Raw genomic sequence first — 16,327 nt, forward strand, 5'->3', positions numbered from 1 at the left:
CCCCCTTCCCTCCGCGTCTACAGGTTTGATCGAAGTTGAAGAAAGAGACGCAAATGCTGGCCGTTAACAAGGTGAGCCAAATACAGTACACTCTGAGAAATCGTTTGTCGGTGTCATTTTGTCTTTTCTCTTCATTGTCCCACTTCTGAAGCTGCTTTCTTCAAGCTTATTTCTAAGATACTTTACCAAGTGTACGCTACTTCTCGAAAATATGCGAGCATATCCTCGAAGTAAATGATGAAGAGTGGGGCGAAGCTTCAGAGGGTTTTATCGGTAAACCATGAATAGCCCGTCCACAGGCCGCGTCCATCATCCATCCGTCGGTATTTCTGTCTGTCTGTCTGTCTTTCTGTCTGTCTGTCTGTCTGTCTGTCTGTCTGTCTGTCTGTGCGCCCGTCTCTTTATATGCCCGTCTATCTGTATGTCTGTCCGTCCGTCCATATATCTGGTGAACACCCCAAGTACCACCGTCCAGAGGATCATCCGAAGACTAAACGTGAAATGGCTACCCACTACCTATACTACCATACATCGGGGACGCACGACCAACGACTTAAGCAGCTACGCCCCTAAAACAAAAAATAACAAAGATGTCCGGTTCAATTTGATGGAGCATAGTTTCTAAAACTCACTGGTTTAATTATGCATTCTCCTCAGATGAGTCCGAGGTGAAAGTCACTATCTTCTTGTCTTCTCAGTCGATGTATTTTTGACCCTCACCCTCCGAAAGCTTCGGGCCCCTGACGGGGATTTGCAATGTGTTCGTAATCGGGGTATTGCAGTATTGCAGCTCAGCTAGCTTAATACTGCTGCCGTGATTGGCCTTCTTTTAACCAAGCGACGATATCAAATGATGACTTCATCATGTCACGTCACGTTTTATGACGTCGAAATTACGTCATGACGACGTCTCAGACTATGAAGATCTGTCACATCTTGATGATCAACTACTAGAGCAAAGTTTCTCGGACGAAGGTCAAAAGAGACATAAACATAAAAACAAAGAAGTTGGGCGAGTTGGCGGGGTTCGTGATAACTGAGGAAGGCGCGAAATACACCGCGCACAAGATTAAAGGAGGACACAGCTCAACGTGAGGCACGGACAAGTTCCAATTTGTTTTGTCCTTCGTCTGAGAAATTTTGTGAAAGTATAGTTGATTATGCGGTACCAACTCGCTCGAACCCACACTTTGTGAACCAAGGCGACATCTTTGGGTGTCGTCATCGTGTCATTAATGGTGATTGTATCACTCGTGTCAGCGCCACCGACGTTAACAGTCAATTTTTTCGTATTATGAAGCATCTACGGCTTACACTTTATTGAACTTCCCATAATCGCTTTCTTTCGGTTGGAAACATACAGTTGTAAAAGCCGTAGACTCAGTAAACACCCTAATGTTTATGACGACTTCCTGCTGGGCACTCAAAAAATCAATGGACCATCTAGTATGTCCAATGGGGATTCAAAGAGTAAAGAAGAGCCAGAAAAGTTTTTCAGCACAGTTTGCAACTGAGAGCTTTATTTTGAATGATAACAAAAATAACTACAAACTTTTTATTGTGGCTTCTTCTCTTGAACTATAATTGATTGCATGGAAAGTCAGCGTAGGCATAACACACCCGAATAACGTTTTAACCACTGTACTTCTTCCGACACTCTATGTTACCTACATTTTTCTCTCTCCCTTATGATCAGCTCCTCCCATTCCACAAAGGCTGCACTTCGTGTATCGCAGTCTTGAGGGATCTCATGATGCGCTTTAATCGCAATCCGAAATACATGGACACTCGAAAGATAATTTTGTTTTTGCCATCCCCGTCATGCTTCCTATAAAGTCTAAACAGGCACATAACATCCCGCATGTCATATGTCCTATGTGCTAGCTAAAGCTTGTGAAGGCTGCAGAAGGGTGTTGCTTAAGCAAACATAGAGAGGAAGAGAGAAAGTTTTCATTTTAATCATTGAGTGGGACTCTCAGTCCAGAGCACCGACAGCCGCTGCTGCGTCCCCCGCCCACCAAACCAACACCCGCTGGCCACTCAGGCTTCCATCACGCAGCATGGCCTCCCAGTCCTGTATGGTAGAAATAGGCGAGGAGTTGGCAGAGCGCCTGGCAGGCGGATGCTGACTTTCCAGCGTTACGTGAAATAACCTCGGTACCGCTTCAGAGCCAGGGCATTTGTCAGGGTCACAAGTTGAGTGGAGGATGTGGAGGAAATAGAGGTTCAGAAATGTGTTCGCGTGCAGTTGATGCACTGCAGTTGCATCCTCTCGTGTGAGCGTGTGGTGTGGTGGAGGGTACTGAATGCGTTCTCGTCTATAGTAATCTAGAGTATCTCTATATCCTAGAAGTTTCGTGTTTGTGTCCTCCTCATCTGGGTTGGACAGCTCTTCCTCCGGATCTTGGTTAGTGAATGCTCGGGTAGCTGCAAGTGCGCAGTCATGACTTGGAAGAAAGGCGTGGTCAGGGATCCAGACAACTCTGAACTTGTATGACGTGTGGAATGCAACGTTCGAAATTCGGTATGCGTAACAATACTCTGTGTGAAGGCATGACAGGTATCAGTTGAATCTGTAAAGATTAGAATAACACCTGTGTGAGGAATTTTTATGGCAGCGTGGAAAATCGCCAGAGTGGCGACACACTTTACGCCCACACATATGTTCTTTGTAGGCACGCTGATTGCGGCGACTATGTCGTGATCATTGTTAACCAGTGCTCCAACTGTAGAACTGCGGGAGTGGTGTCTGGCGACGTCGCAGTATAAGAGTGTGTTTCGAAGAGACTGGTTGAAGACGCGTTCGAGGTTTTTCACCTTTACCCTCCGGCGCTGAGCACTTCGCTTAGGGTGAATATTGCGTGGAAGTGGTGCGACTGTAATTCTTGCTTGGAGGTCACTGCGTAGCTGTTTTCCTGGTGTGTTGTATCCACATCGGGTGAGCTGATAGCCTAGCCTGAAGAGTAGCTGCTTTCCCACTTAAGTACTGTGGAGTCTTGATAGCTGACTATTACGTTGTGCTTCGGTTAGTTCCCTTAGGTTGTTGTGTACTCCCATGGCTAGGAGATGGTTGGAGGATGCGTACGTAGGTAGTCAAAGCGCCGCCTTGACGCCTCTGTGCATGAGAATGTCCAGTATTCTCTCTTGTGCAAGCGTTAGGGTTTGATAAGAAACGTGGTAAGTGATGCGGCTTACTATGCAGGCATTAACTATACGTAGAATGCCTTGCTCCTAAAGCCCATGCCTTTGATTGGTTATGCGACGGATCATATGCGTGATTTGAGAAACTTGCTGCTCTAATATTTTCATGGTATGCGTTGCCTAAGGACGCGCAGTTTCTGTACGCAGGGAATTACATGGTCCTCTAAGGTGACCGTGATTTGCGGGCTGTTGTCGCGCTTTCGCTGGGGACGACGAATTAGCGGAATTTCCGACTTCTCTGCAGAGCACCTTAGACCATCTGCTCGTGCGTATGCTTGAACTGTATTTACTGCTTCTTGGAGCACATCTTGTGTTTGTCCGTCTGAGCCTTTGGTCACCCATATGGGTGACCGAAGGAGATGTCGTCCGCGTCACTATATACTGACGTGGACGACTTCCCTATATAGTGACGTCATGCGCGTATAAATCATGTCGCAGTCTTGAAATGGTGGTCAGTAGAGGCGGTAATTTAGTCATGGTGAATTATGGAATGCACCGACCAGCTCTGTCAGATTAAACAGCGTGAAAAAGTTCCGGTGGGGAGGGCGGGGTCTAAGGATGTCGATGGGGCTGCGTTGCTCACACAGCAACTGGAACCATTGATAAATATCGCGACTGAGATCACAACGCGCCTCATATCGCTTACTGTGCGTTCAAGCGACCGACAGCAGGAAAAACCAATTCATTATGCCAGCATTTTATACCGCTACGACAAATTGGATCCTAATAAAGTTAGCTGCTGGCCTTACTTCGTACAACATCCCTATTTGTTGCTATCGCATTCATTGATTTGTCTTTGCGGCAAAACCGTGACCTTTTTTTCGCAGTGGAAGGCAGGGGATATTTTGCAACGTAAACTCCAGCTTGCGGAAAAAGATCCGCTAAACACTGCAAATTAATGGTTTTATAGATGTGCGAACATTTCTCCTCTTTCCACACATGTCCCTCGCAGATAGCTTGCACCTAAGGTGCTAACGAGAGCTGTCGTTTAATGTTGGTTGCGCCAGAACTGTACAATTCTTGTACTCTTTCCTTACAGCTTGGTTGGGGTAATCGACCACGTGTGTGGAAGCCCTCGTTAAGTTAGCAACCTTTGTATAGAAGCCTCCGCTTTGTTAGCGAGGGTTTTGCGACGGTAATGTTTCACTGTTCTTGAGACAAAGAACGCGTTGGTGCGTATCCTGCGCGTCGCCTATGAAGCGTGAACTTGGCTCAGCCAACGCCTGCTGCTGCGAGGTTGCGTGTCGAGCGAAAATTCATCCGGAGGTAAAAAGCTGCACCCGCCTTCGCAAATCTTGTGACAGTTTGTATTTTGTTTATACAAGCGTTACGCTAGGAGCGATTAACATCCCCTTTAGCACTTCAGTACCACCATACCTGCGAACTCTTTCGCTTGCTGAAAGGGAGCTCAAAGAAAACTAATTGATATGATGCAAGAACACGTCAGTGCACCCTGCATAAAAACGTCGCCAATGTACTCGCATGGTCGCGGATGTTGCTTTTGCTGATGATAAATGGCAGCTGTCTGTCTTTCACTTTCTCTCTTTTTGCCATGAAGTCGTCAATATATATATATATATATATATATATATATATATATATATATATATATATATATATATATATATATATATATATATATATATATATATATATATATATATATATATATATATATATATATATATATATGAAAGAAGTGTGTACTTAAGGGCTCGTTTTCTGTGTTTTGACACAATATTAATAAGATCTAACAGACAATAAGGCCTAGGAATGTATACGGGAGGTTAATGGACCCAATTGTAAGGTATATTTGAAGAATGAAAAGTAGGTGAAAAGATAACTTGCCATCAGCAGAAACCAAACCTGCGACCTTCGAATAACGCGTTCGATGCTCTACCACTGAGCTACCACGGCGACTATCCTCCCAGCAACTTTTATTGGGTATATATGTGAATTTAAACGTGGTAGTGTCAGTCAGCGCCACCTGTAGCCATGGCGGCGAGTGTAGCACACTCTTTATGAGCCTGTTTGGCGTCACGTAGCACGTGGACTTAATACGAGCTGGCAGCTGACCAATAGTCCCTCGTATACAACCTAACGGCACCAAGTCTTCCAGTACGAGACCCTCGTAAAATGAATAAGGGAAAGAAGTGTATATTTAGGGCTCGTTTTTTCATGTTTTGACACAATATAAATGAGATATAACACATAATAATGCCAAGGAGTGTATAGGGGAAGTTATTAGACTCAATTGTAATGTAAAATTGAAGAAACAAAAGAGGGTGAAAAGTGGGTGCTCACGGCAAGTTATCTTTTCACGCACTTTCTTTGTTAAAATTTCCATTACTATTGGGTCTAATAACTTCCCCTTCACTTTCCTTGGTACTATTGTCTGTTTGTCTGTTAGATCTCATATATATATATATATATATATATATATATATATATATATATATATATATATATATATATATATATATATATATATATATATATATATATATATATATATATATATATATATATATATACGTGTCTGGCCGATAACTGCCAAATGGATTCAATACGAGGACTTCAATCGTTATAATTTGGAATCGAGCTATGGTTTAGTTTATCGCATTGCATTCCTTGATGACACAGAAGTTCGTTGTAGCGTGGTGCTTCTCGAAACGTGCAGTAAAGAGTGCAGCACAGCATAGTATAGTGAAAACTAGTGAAATATAGTAATATGTTCTTTTTCGATGCCTCAAGTGTGAGGCAGTCTTTAAGGAAAAACTTTAGACACTTAATAGTTTCACTGGGAAAGGCAAAGTAAAAGAAAAAAGCAATAATTGCGAGTATAAAGATCTTTTCTTGCACTTCATCTTTCTTCTGGTGGTGCTTTGGTGCCTAAATTATTTTTTCCTAGGTCGTGTAACAACTAGTCCAGCAACAATTCTTCTAATATACAGTGATAAACAGTAATAAACAGTACTTCCCCAATGGGAAGTACTGTTTTAATTGCTCATGTACCTTACGCCCATTCCCAACGAGCTGGTTACTCAAAAAGAATGGTCGGTATTTAAAATAAAGGGACTGATACCTCATTTTTTTTCGACCCAGTTTTTTTTTTCATTGCGACAGGAAGCTTATATACTCTTCATAATGTTCGTAGCTGCCGTAGTTAATCTCAAAAGCATGCAGTCATGTTATGAGCAAAATTTTATATCTGACAGGCTCTGGACACGGATGAGCCCTTTCATCTAGCAACGGTGAGAATCCATAGTGATGCCAGTGGCCTTTCTGGCGACTGGTGCATGATGTCGTTGTTCCGCTTTCCCACTAGTTGTAACTGTGCCTCACCACGTTGACTCTGAGCTTTACAATCATTTTTGAAGTGTAACAAGCCCTTACAATGAGACGATGTGGCTTTAGACAGCTTCTCTGTATTAGTAGCGCGTTGCGTGCGCCTGCATCCATGATTGTTGCGTTTGTGCTGTGGCAGCCTTGTCCGGCCGTCGTTACTCTCTCGACAAGCGAGCCAAGCCAAGCCACCGAATACGCCACTTCGCATATGCGCGGCCGTGCCAACTGGTGTAATTTCTGATACAAATTGTAAATAGAAAAACCACTTTACTCCAATATCTTAGCCACGCGGAAACTACGTGCATGGTTTCTTGAGCACGAAGAAAAGTTGGCCAAGACGCGCTGACGAGATGGAATGATTACGTCATGTGAAGGCAGCGCCACTGTAACGCGTACTACTAACGCACGCCTATATGTACATTTTGATGCAGTAGTATCTTTTACTTTAAGTGAGCAAACAATATTTCAGTACTAACAGGAGCGTTCTCTTCTCGTCTCTTCTATCCCCTCCTGTGGTTTGCGCTGTTAAGTACTTTCTTCGTCTAACAGAAAAACTGTTGACCGCATGCACTGCTTTTCGGTCACATGGCAGGGCACATAGGGCAACTGAAGTTTCTCTTACCAGATAGCGCCACGATGTATCATCTTCAAGTTTCAATGGAGAAATAAAAATAGTACTCCACTTTTCACGAGAAAAAAATGGCAGCATATCCACGGAGTGAATGATGGAGAGTGGGGTGAAGCATCCGTCCGTCCATTCGTTTTTGCTTCCGTCCGTCCATGCGTCCATCTGTGTGACCGTCCGCGCGCCCATTCGCCCGTCCGTGCGTGCGTCTGTTCGTGCATCCGTCCCTGCGTTCGTCCATGTGTCCATCCGTTGGTGCAGCCATCCGTGAGTCCATCCATGCAACTGTCTGTGTGTCCGTTCGTTCATCTATTCAACACTCCAAGTATCACCATCTCGCATCTTTTCGTCATATTGCCGCGAGGAATCGCCGTAGCGCCAGACGCTATGGCGACTGTATCTCGGATGGTGAACACGCCTTGCGTTCCAGTGGGACATTCTGTTCCCCGACGGCCGTCGAACGCGCTGTTCGCCACCCGCTGTGCGGATCTGCGGGCCGTCCCAAGCCGTCTTAACCGTCTTCAGTTGTGCTGTCAATGGCCCGCTGATGACCGAGTAGTCAGCTCCTGTGTCAATCAAGGCAGTTACCGGGTGGCCGTCGATAGATACTTCAAAATCGGTGGCACGTGGGCTGGAGTTGCGCGTTGGTTTTGGGTTCGGGTCACGGCTTCGTCTTGTTGCTTCGTTTTGCTTCGTCTCGCGGCTGGGGTTGTTGTGCGTTGTCGTTGTCGTAGATGAAGTGCTGTCGTCATATATGGTCGTCGGTGGAGGGTCTTCGGCTTTTCCTCTTGAAGCAACCTCACCTCCAAAGGTTGCTGGTTTTAGTTTCCCCTACGGGGGCTTGGGGACCTTCTTCGTTCGTTGTTGCTGCGGTTCGGTGACGTGAAGCGTGGGGATGGCGGTGATGGAGAACGGCTGGACAAGTACTCTGTATGGCGCAAGTAGTCTTAGATTGCCGGAGGTCGTTGTCCAGGGCGTGGCCGCGGTGCCTGAGATGAGAAGTCATGCAGTCCCATCCGCCTGTAGGGGCAGTGTCGAAGAATGTGGCTGGCCTCACCGCAGTGAAAGCATAGGGGACGGTTGTCGGGAGTTCTCCAGGTGTCGCATTTTCTTTGGCTCGGGCGTCTCTCGTATGTAGGGTGGGCGGGTAAGGGCGGACGGCTACTTGGGGCTGCAGCGTACCGTCGAGGACTGGGCTCGTTTCGCCGGGGTGGCCTAGTGTTCACTGCAGCGGCGTAAGTCATTGCTTCGGCCTCTGTTCGAGTCGTCGCTGATGAAGAGCCAAGCGCCTGCTGGACTTCATCACGCACTATGTCCAAGAGAGATGCTCCTTGGGGGAGCTGGGAAGTAGGAGGTAGCAATCGGCGTAGTTCTTCTTTAAGGCCAAACCTCATAAGCGCGAAAATGCACGCGACAGTGACAAGCGACGCGACGTAGATCGGCTTCGCGCGATCAGTCGCTAGCGCAGGCAAACCTCAATCACGCGACGGCTTCGGCGAGCGAACTCCACTGTTGCTGGCATGAGGCCGTCTACTCGCACCAAGTAAACCGCGTAGCGAGCGGTATGGAATTTAAAAACAAGATATATTGTTGCGTAATGAAACGGAAAGTGTTTATTATTCCCTTGCAGCACTTTTTTATATGCACATGCGTAATAAACATTGCGTTATTTCTTGTTGCGCATACGTGCCTCGGGCAGGGTCACGTGCACCTACGTAGTCTTTGTCTTTTCCGGTATTTCGCTATTGGCTGCTTGAGCCCAGCACTTCCGGGTGATGAGCGATGGTTTCCAAATCTGGAGAACCGAGCGATCGCGCGAAAACGAGCACGCGACACGTCGCGCGAACGCCCTGTTTCGTCGCTCATAGCATCGCTCGTCGCTGTCGCGTGCATTTTCGCGCTTATGAGGTTTGGACCTTAACCACTTCTCGAATAGCTTCCCGCAGATTGTTGGTGGTTAGCCCACCTCGAATCGGTTCCGAGTAGAGCGAGCTGAGCTGAAACGGGCGGTTGTATTGCCGAGTCCGTGCGTCCAGGGTCCCTTCTATGGTGTGCGCTACTTCAGTAAATTCGGCGACTGTTTTAGGAGGGTTCCTTATGAGACCGGCGAAAAGCGACTCCTTCACCTCTCGCATTAGGTATCCGACCTTTTTGTCTTCGGTCATGTCTGGGTCCGCTCGCCTAAAAACACGTTTCATTTCTTCGACGTACACGTTTAGGGTCTCATTGGGCTGTTGGGTCCTCGATTCTAGCAGCAGCTGGGCCCTTGCTTTTCGCATGATGCTGGTGAAGGTCCTGAGCAACTCATTCTTCAGAAATTCCCAGGTGGTCAGTGTGGTCTCATGGTTTTCATACCATGTTTTGGTGGGGCCGTCCAGGGAAAAGTAAACGTATCGCAGCTTCATTTCTTCATCCCACCTGTTTATGGTAGCCACGCGCTCGAATTGATCGAGCCATTCTTCTGGGTCTTCAGCGGCATAACCATGGAAAGTTGGGGGCACCCGCGGCTGCTGCAGCATGACAGGGGTAGGTGATTGCGGGGCGCTCATGGTGGCTGTGGAAGCGTCCTTTCGTGGTCGCATGGGGTCCGGTAGCGGTGCCAGCTCAGGTGGCAGGTTTCGGAGGCGGTGACTGCTTCGAGTATCTGTGTCTTCAGCGTCCTCTTTCTCTGCAGTGGCTGTTTTAAGGTCGTTTTTGTGCATACCCCGCACCTCCACCAGATGTCACGTAAGAGTGAGGGTAGCCCGAAGACAGGAGACCGGGAGGTTAGTAGAAATAGAAGGAGATCAGTTTATTTGGCGGACTTGCGCCCACTAAAAGAAAACAGACGCGCCGGCTTAGCGGGTGGCGAACAGCGCGTTCGACGGCCGTCGGGGAACAGAATGTCCCACTGGAAGGCAAGGCGCGTTCACCATCCGAGATACAGTCGCCGTGGCGTCTGGCGCTACGGCGACTCCTCGCGGCAATATATTCTGCATATGCACCGCCATCTAGCGGACATTCCAAGCACTAACCGAGAGGTTGCACACGCACACTTTCTTACGGCTTGCGCTTCGTGTCTACTTCCCACCTTTAACCACCTCGAGTTCATTGTATATACTAGTTCACTGTATTCATGGCACTGCAGCCCAACGCTCGCTCAACCTTTCTAAAACCAAGGAAATTATGCCCAGCGAGTATAACGTAGCAACCCTTTCTTGTCAGATAGTGCTCATTGTACATGCCAATGGCTGCTTAGGGGGAATGAGAGACAGGAGAATTCGGCTTCTAGTAAACGCGCACGCTGCGAATTTTTTATTGTTCAACAACGCACAGAAGAAATCTCTAACCAGCACCACCTTGGAGGTCAAGATGTGAGACTGGTTACACACTACGATTACGACTACGAGGGACAAACAGGTGCCGCTATAAGGAGCTTCGCCCCTAAAACAGGGTTTGTTTTAGTCACTAGGCACATTGAGCTGATCGGTGGTAGCGCCAGTGCGCATGCGCCAGACGGTCACGCGCTGACCGTGTGAGCGGACCATCGTAGCGAGCGAAGGATCACGAGACGCGAGTAGAAACGACCAAAATGGCTCTCTCTTGTGCCGCTAGTCCGCGCTGTTCGGGAACCGCAAGCACCACGGCACTCACGGCACACAAGGATCTGTGCCTGCTCCGAGAAGTCGTCGATGCCAATCCCATCGAGAATCCGTTCATGTGGGGCGAGCTTCCAGGAAACGATCTGCAGCTGACACTTCAGATCAAGAAGAAGCATCTCGAGATGCATCCTTGGTACTTCCGTAAAAAGGACTTCACGAATTTTCTATAGTAAGCAATTTTGTGTAAGAATAGCAACAATTTACGTTTTAACAGCAGCCACTTTTCCACCTATCCAGAAAAGCTCTTAAGGTCGATTTGTGCACAAAGTAACGCGGCGAACACGCTGTCTAAGGCCAGGGTGTTTCAAACGCGATTGGGTTGCCATTAAGACTTCGATTGTAGTCCAGCTCCAAGTGAAGGTGGCGAGAACATAAAAATATGCTCATGCGTCAAACAGTAAAAGAATTCACATTATTTTAAAACAGAATTTTCTATATTGCTGCAAGATAAGAAATTTTAATTTTCTTTTACAAGTTCTACGCACCGGTGGCGTCGCGATTGCGTTGACCGAACGACGCTTGGCTAAAACTGAAAACGCAAGTTGCGCTCCGGTAACATTAGGGAATTCGATAATAGCGCACCGCGAACCTTTGCGGTGCGGTGGCTGCCACTGCGGATGCGTCGTAACGCGAGTCGGCGTTCGCGTTCGCAGCCCGCGCGCAGAAAATCCGAAATAGCGTGCGGCGATTGCGGCCCGCACGTGGCCTGAAAACACTGGATTCGAGGCTATACGGTCTCACTATGATCGTGCGTTGCGGTTAGCAGCAGGGAAAACGCTATTCTAAAATTCATATGGCGCCCGCAACGCCCGAAGTGCTTGCAAACGGTATTCTAAAACTCCCTATTGAGCGTTTGAGCGGAACGAAGAAAGTAGGGCAAAAGCGGTCCTCTAAAAGTGCCCGAGGAACAATATTTCTATCCATGCAGTCATCTCATTTCTTGTTCTGGGCAATAATCGGTCCCTTTAAGGTTGACTCTCGCAGGTTAGAGCGGCCATCGGTGCTCTGTCGACTGTGTTTAGATAAAGTTGTTGGTTATTCAGAGCTCTTCGTACTCTACTATATGGGAGAGCTGAAAACTGTCCCGTGAACCTCACCTGTGAGTTTAGAAAAAGTAGGTTATGATTTAGAGCAGGAGGTACTCTTTAACGGGAAAACAGAAAGCCATCCCAAGGTTCAACTAGAAACATGCCGTACAGTCACGTATAGTCCTCAAGATGTGGGGGGATTGCAAGTAAAAGTCAGCACGAGTATGTCTTTGACCAAATAGTAAGCTTAGGTTTTAGATGCTGTAGATGAAACTTTAAAGGCCGTGAAATGGCAGTGCGCAGCCTATTTTTGATTTGTTTTAAGCGCATCTAACCCGCGTTTTCCTTTCTTTACCCGCAATCTGGACAATCTTGCCAATGCGTCCTTTGATTTCCAATTTACGCTTCTTGAATAATGCTTCCTGTCTGGGGTGTCCGCATGCTGCGTCGCGTGACCGATGGTGGCTCTTAGCGTGAAATAGTAAGTTGAACGTTGCACGCAAGGGCACTCGTGTTTGAAAAGACGACACATTTATCGCTATCTGCGCCTGTCGAGAAAGCTTTCCGGATGGTTTCACATCAACAATGTCCGATGAAGATGGACCTCTTGCGCAGTTGCCGAGATAGCCACTCTTGCGTGTAACTCACCTGCACTGTAATCACTAGCATGTGAGTTCAAAGCAGCAAATACATAATGAAAATGCAAATCAACGCCTTGTATGCAAGTATACCCGTCTCGCATAGAGCACACATGCACCCATCTATGTGCCAGTCGAGCCTTAGGCGACGGCTCGCGGCGGCGTCAGTGGAGATGCGTGCGCCCATCCGTGGAGATTGTTCGAGAATTGCCCGGAACGCATCGACGCGTATCCGGCTCGGTGTGCACTTCACCGTGCCTCCTCAGCATTCAACCTCATTTCCGGCGCATCTCGAGCGGCACGCGAATGCTCCGGGCGTGATTGGCTATATGCAAATGCGTATCGCACTGGCACTCCCGTCTACTCCGTCCTGTCGGACTTCAGTGTGGACGCAGAACAAAAAACAAAAACAAAAAACATATATGCAGTGTAAAGAGTTAAACAAAAGAACTCAGTCAAGGAAGCCGCGGAGTGCAGTAATGTGTACCACGCTCCCCCGTTTGCTCAAACAGCTACTGGCGCTGCCTCGCATACCGCGAACGTTTACTGCAGCACGGCTGATGAGAAAATCAATCGATTTCTCGACACCTTCATGCCTGCTCAGAATACTGGTGTTCATGAACTGTCTCTTGAGTACGAAGTAGCTTCGGTAACGAGTTCGCAATGTCTTACGAATCATGGCGCAAATGTAACATGTGGAAACCATGATTTTCAGGGGCAATATTCGCTCTTTATTACATATTGACACGGTGAATATGCTACAACATCACTTGCGTAGCAAAATGATTATCCTTACGTGCAACAAATATTTGCCGGTGTGCCCTGCGTGAAAACCGTGAATCAAATCGTGCGTTCTTTCTTATATTTCTTTCTCCGAGAGCAATGTATAAGTATTGACTCGCCGAGATCGACCGATGCTATTAACTTGGCCAGATGTTGTTTCTTCTTGAAATCCACGTTTTCGCATTGGCACGAGGAGAATGGGCATTCAAGCCATAGCCTCTGATAGTTTCATTTTTTTCTTTTCACTTTCGCACGCCGTTTATATGGTTAGCTAGGCCTCGCAAGCATTTCGATCAGCGTGGGATGCATTGGAATGAAGCTACAAAAGTTCGATTTTAAGAAACAAAAAAACTCTTTAGGCTGGTTGGAAAAAAATTTGTTACATACAAATGCTTACAGAAACTATCATAGACATAAATGGGTGCCACAGCAATATGGCGAATCCCACAATTCATTACTGACTCCCTAAAAATGAAGAAGGCGGACAGCAAACTCCCATCAAGATTTCTAGACAGACGCAGCCAGCTTTAACAAATCGTTGTAGTTAACTCAGTGACAAACTCCCTCATCACCCGTTTCAGCTTTTCTCAAGCATCTTTACCGAGTGCTTGAATGGTATGTACAACACGAGAGTATATTATAGAGAAGAGGAAAGACAATGTCGGCTACTGGAAGACCCCGACTTTATGAAAGGTCCAAATGCGAACGATGATGGGCCCATAGAGAAAGCGCGAACGCTTTGTTTGTTTCCGCGCAAGTTTCAGTCTCTGAAGTTAGGTGTCCGTGTCGTGTCCGTGATTGTCAGTGGTTTAACTTAAGTTTCTCTGTTCTGAGAAACAAACTAGTGACAACCTAAGAATAAAAATCAAAACTCAAATAAAAGAACAAGCACAGCCTCGAAAACAGTGGGTCACCAGCCATTCATCGGTGCAAGAGAGTCTTGCTACGTGGCTTCCGTTGCAACCATATATACTTTTTGACGGCTAACACTAATAATACGCCCAATAACAATAACAGTTCAATGACTTTACTTGATGAACTGTGTTTGGCAGAGAGTGATGTCGAAATCTTTGCGGAAATTTCGAAGAAAGTCAACGTTTTTTTTTTTTTTACCAATAACCAGGGGCGCCTCCTTGTGTCTTCATAAGGACACAACCGATGTGTCCTTATGTCCTTATGAATCGATGTAAAATGCGGCAACTGAACTTGGCGTCACACGAATTAACAAATGTGATTTGATGACAATTTTCTCGGGGTGGGAATGGCATGGCTGTAGGTGGAGCTTATAAAAATTCTTAGGTTGTAATCAACTATAAAAACAACCTGGCATATCAAAGGTAAAGCGTATAAACAACCTTGAAGCAACCAGATAATACTTTAGCAATAGCTAGCTTCACTGTTTGAAGATTTGTGCTTTTTTAACGCAAGGCTCACCATATTTTGCTTGAGAAGTGCATCTTCAATTTACCCTGAGTATGTGAGACGAAAAGCCGGCATCAATAGTGGAAAAGCTAAAACGCGAATTCTAGATTAAGTTAGACTCGGCTATGAAATGCGCGAATTGTGCAGTGGATGACCACCTTTATGCAAAGCATTGTTGATGCTATTGAAAGAAACGCTCCGGGAAAAAATAAATCAGCGCACATTCCGTTAGTCGTGTTTGTCAGTTCGATTTAGCGTTCATATTTGTAATTACACATATGTTACTTGAAAACTTTTCCTGCGCTTTCGGCATTCTTTGATTGTTTTTCTCAAAGAGCTTGTCACGAGGTGTTTTCGCGGCTTTGTTTTAGGCAATCACCTTGCTATTGCTTTGGTGCGTGCCATAATAAAGACCTTGCGTTTGAAGTATTAGCCCAGTTGAGAGTTCAGCGCTGTGTCTGGATCTCTACGTTAGAGTTCTGTCGCCACTCATAGAATCTCTCATGAATTGGCAAAGTGACCTATTAAGTTGTACATCTTTATTCGACGAACATATAGCAAACAATGAGAAACGTAGAGAACAAACTTTCAATAAATTTAGTTCATGTCTATCCTTGCATTGTACAGAGATACTGAGAATGGCATGCAGTATTACAAGTATTCTAGCGTCTATAGTAGTCGTAGCACTGCTAGCACACCTAGCTTCGCTATATGAACTGTAACCAAGGCGTTTTTTTAAAGCGAAGCATTTCTTAACATACTGCAAGCACTTTTGGTAAATCTATCTATCTATCTATCTATCTATCTATCTATCTATCTATCTATCTATCTATCTATCTATCTATCTATCTATCTATCTATCTATCTATCTATCTATCTATCTATCTATCTATCTATCTATCTATCTATCTATCTATCTATCTATCTATCTATCTATCTACCTATCTATCTATCTATCTATCTATCTATCTATCTATCTATCTACGTTTCATTTCACTTCATTTCATTTTATTTCCTTAAAGACCCGCGAGGGGGTATTAAAGACAAAACATAGAAGCCAAAGATTTAACACAGAAAGTGCTTATTGATATTTTCTATGAACGATGATGGGCAGGGAATGGTTGCGATTTCACTGGGAAGGCCGTTCCAGGGGTACTTTCGTCTGGGTACTTTCGTGATCATCCCTTCAACTTGGGGTGACCACCAAAATTAGTGTAGTATAGGGTAAAATGGTTTGACGAATACGACTCGATACTTGTGACGTGAAAAACGTCACAATACCGTTGCGTGCGTCGTCAAACACTTTACGCGAGACAGTGGCATATACCCGAGGGCGCGTATATAGTATGCGGGGTATGTGCTACAGGTGATTGACACTTTATATCTACTCAGGAATGGCAAAAACAGACATGAGTAATTTTAACGCGTGAGCGTTAAGAAAAACCCGACGAATGTAAAAAAAAAATGACAGGGTCTTAGCTGAAGTTGAAACCCAGCATTTTGCGTGGCCGCCAACTAATCTGCCACAGAGCCATGCCAGATTTTGCAGCTGCTTTTCAAATAGACCGTAATGTTCCTGAAGTGAGGGATGCAGTGATGGCTATCCAGCTGTATTAACGTTACATAAGTACTCCTACGATA

Source organism: Rhipicephalus microplus, chromosome 3, assembly GCF_043290135.1.
Source record: "Rhipicephalus microplus isolate Deutch F79 chromosome 3, USDA_Rmic, whole genome shotgun sequence".
NCBI lineage: Eukaryota > Metazoa > Arthropoda > Arachnida > Ixodida > Ixodidae > Rhipicephalus > Rhipicephalus microplus.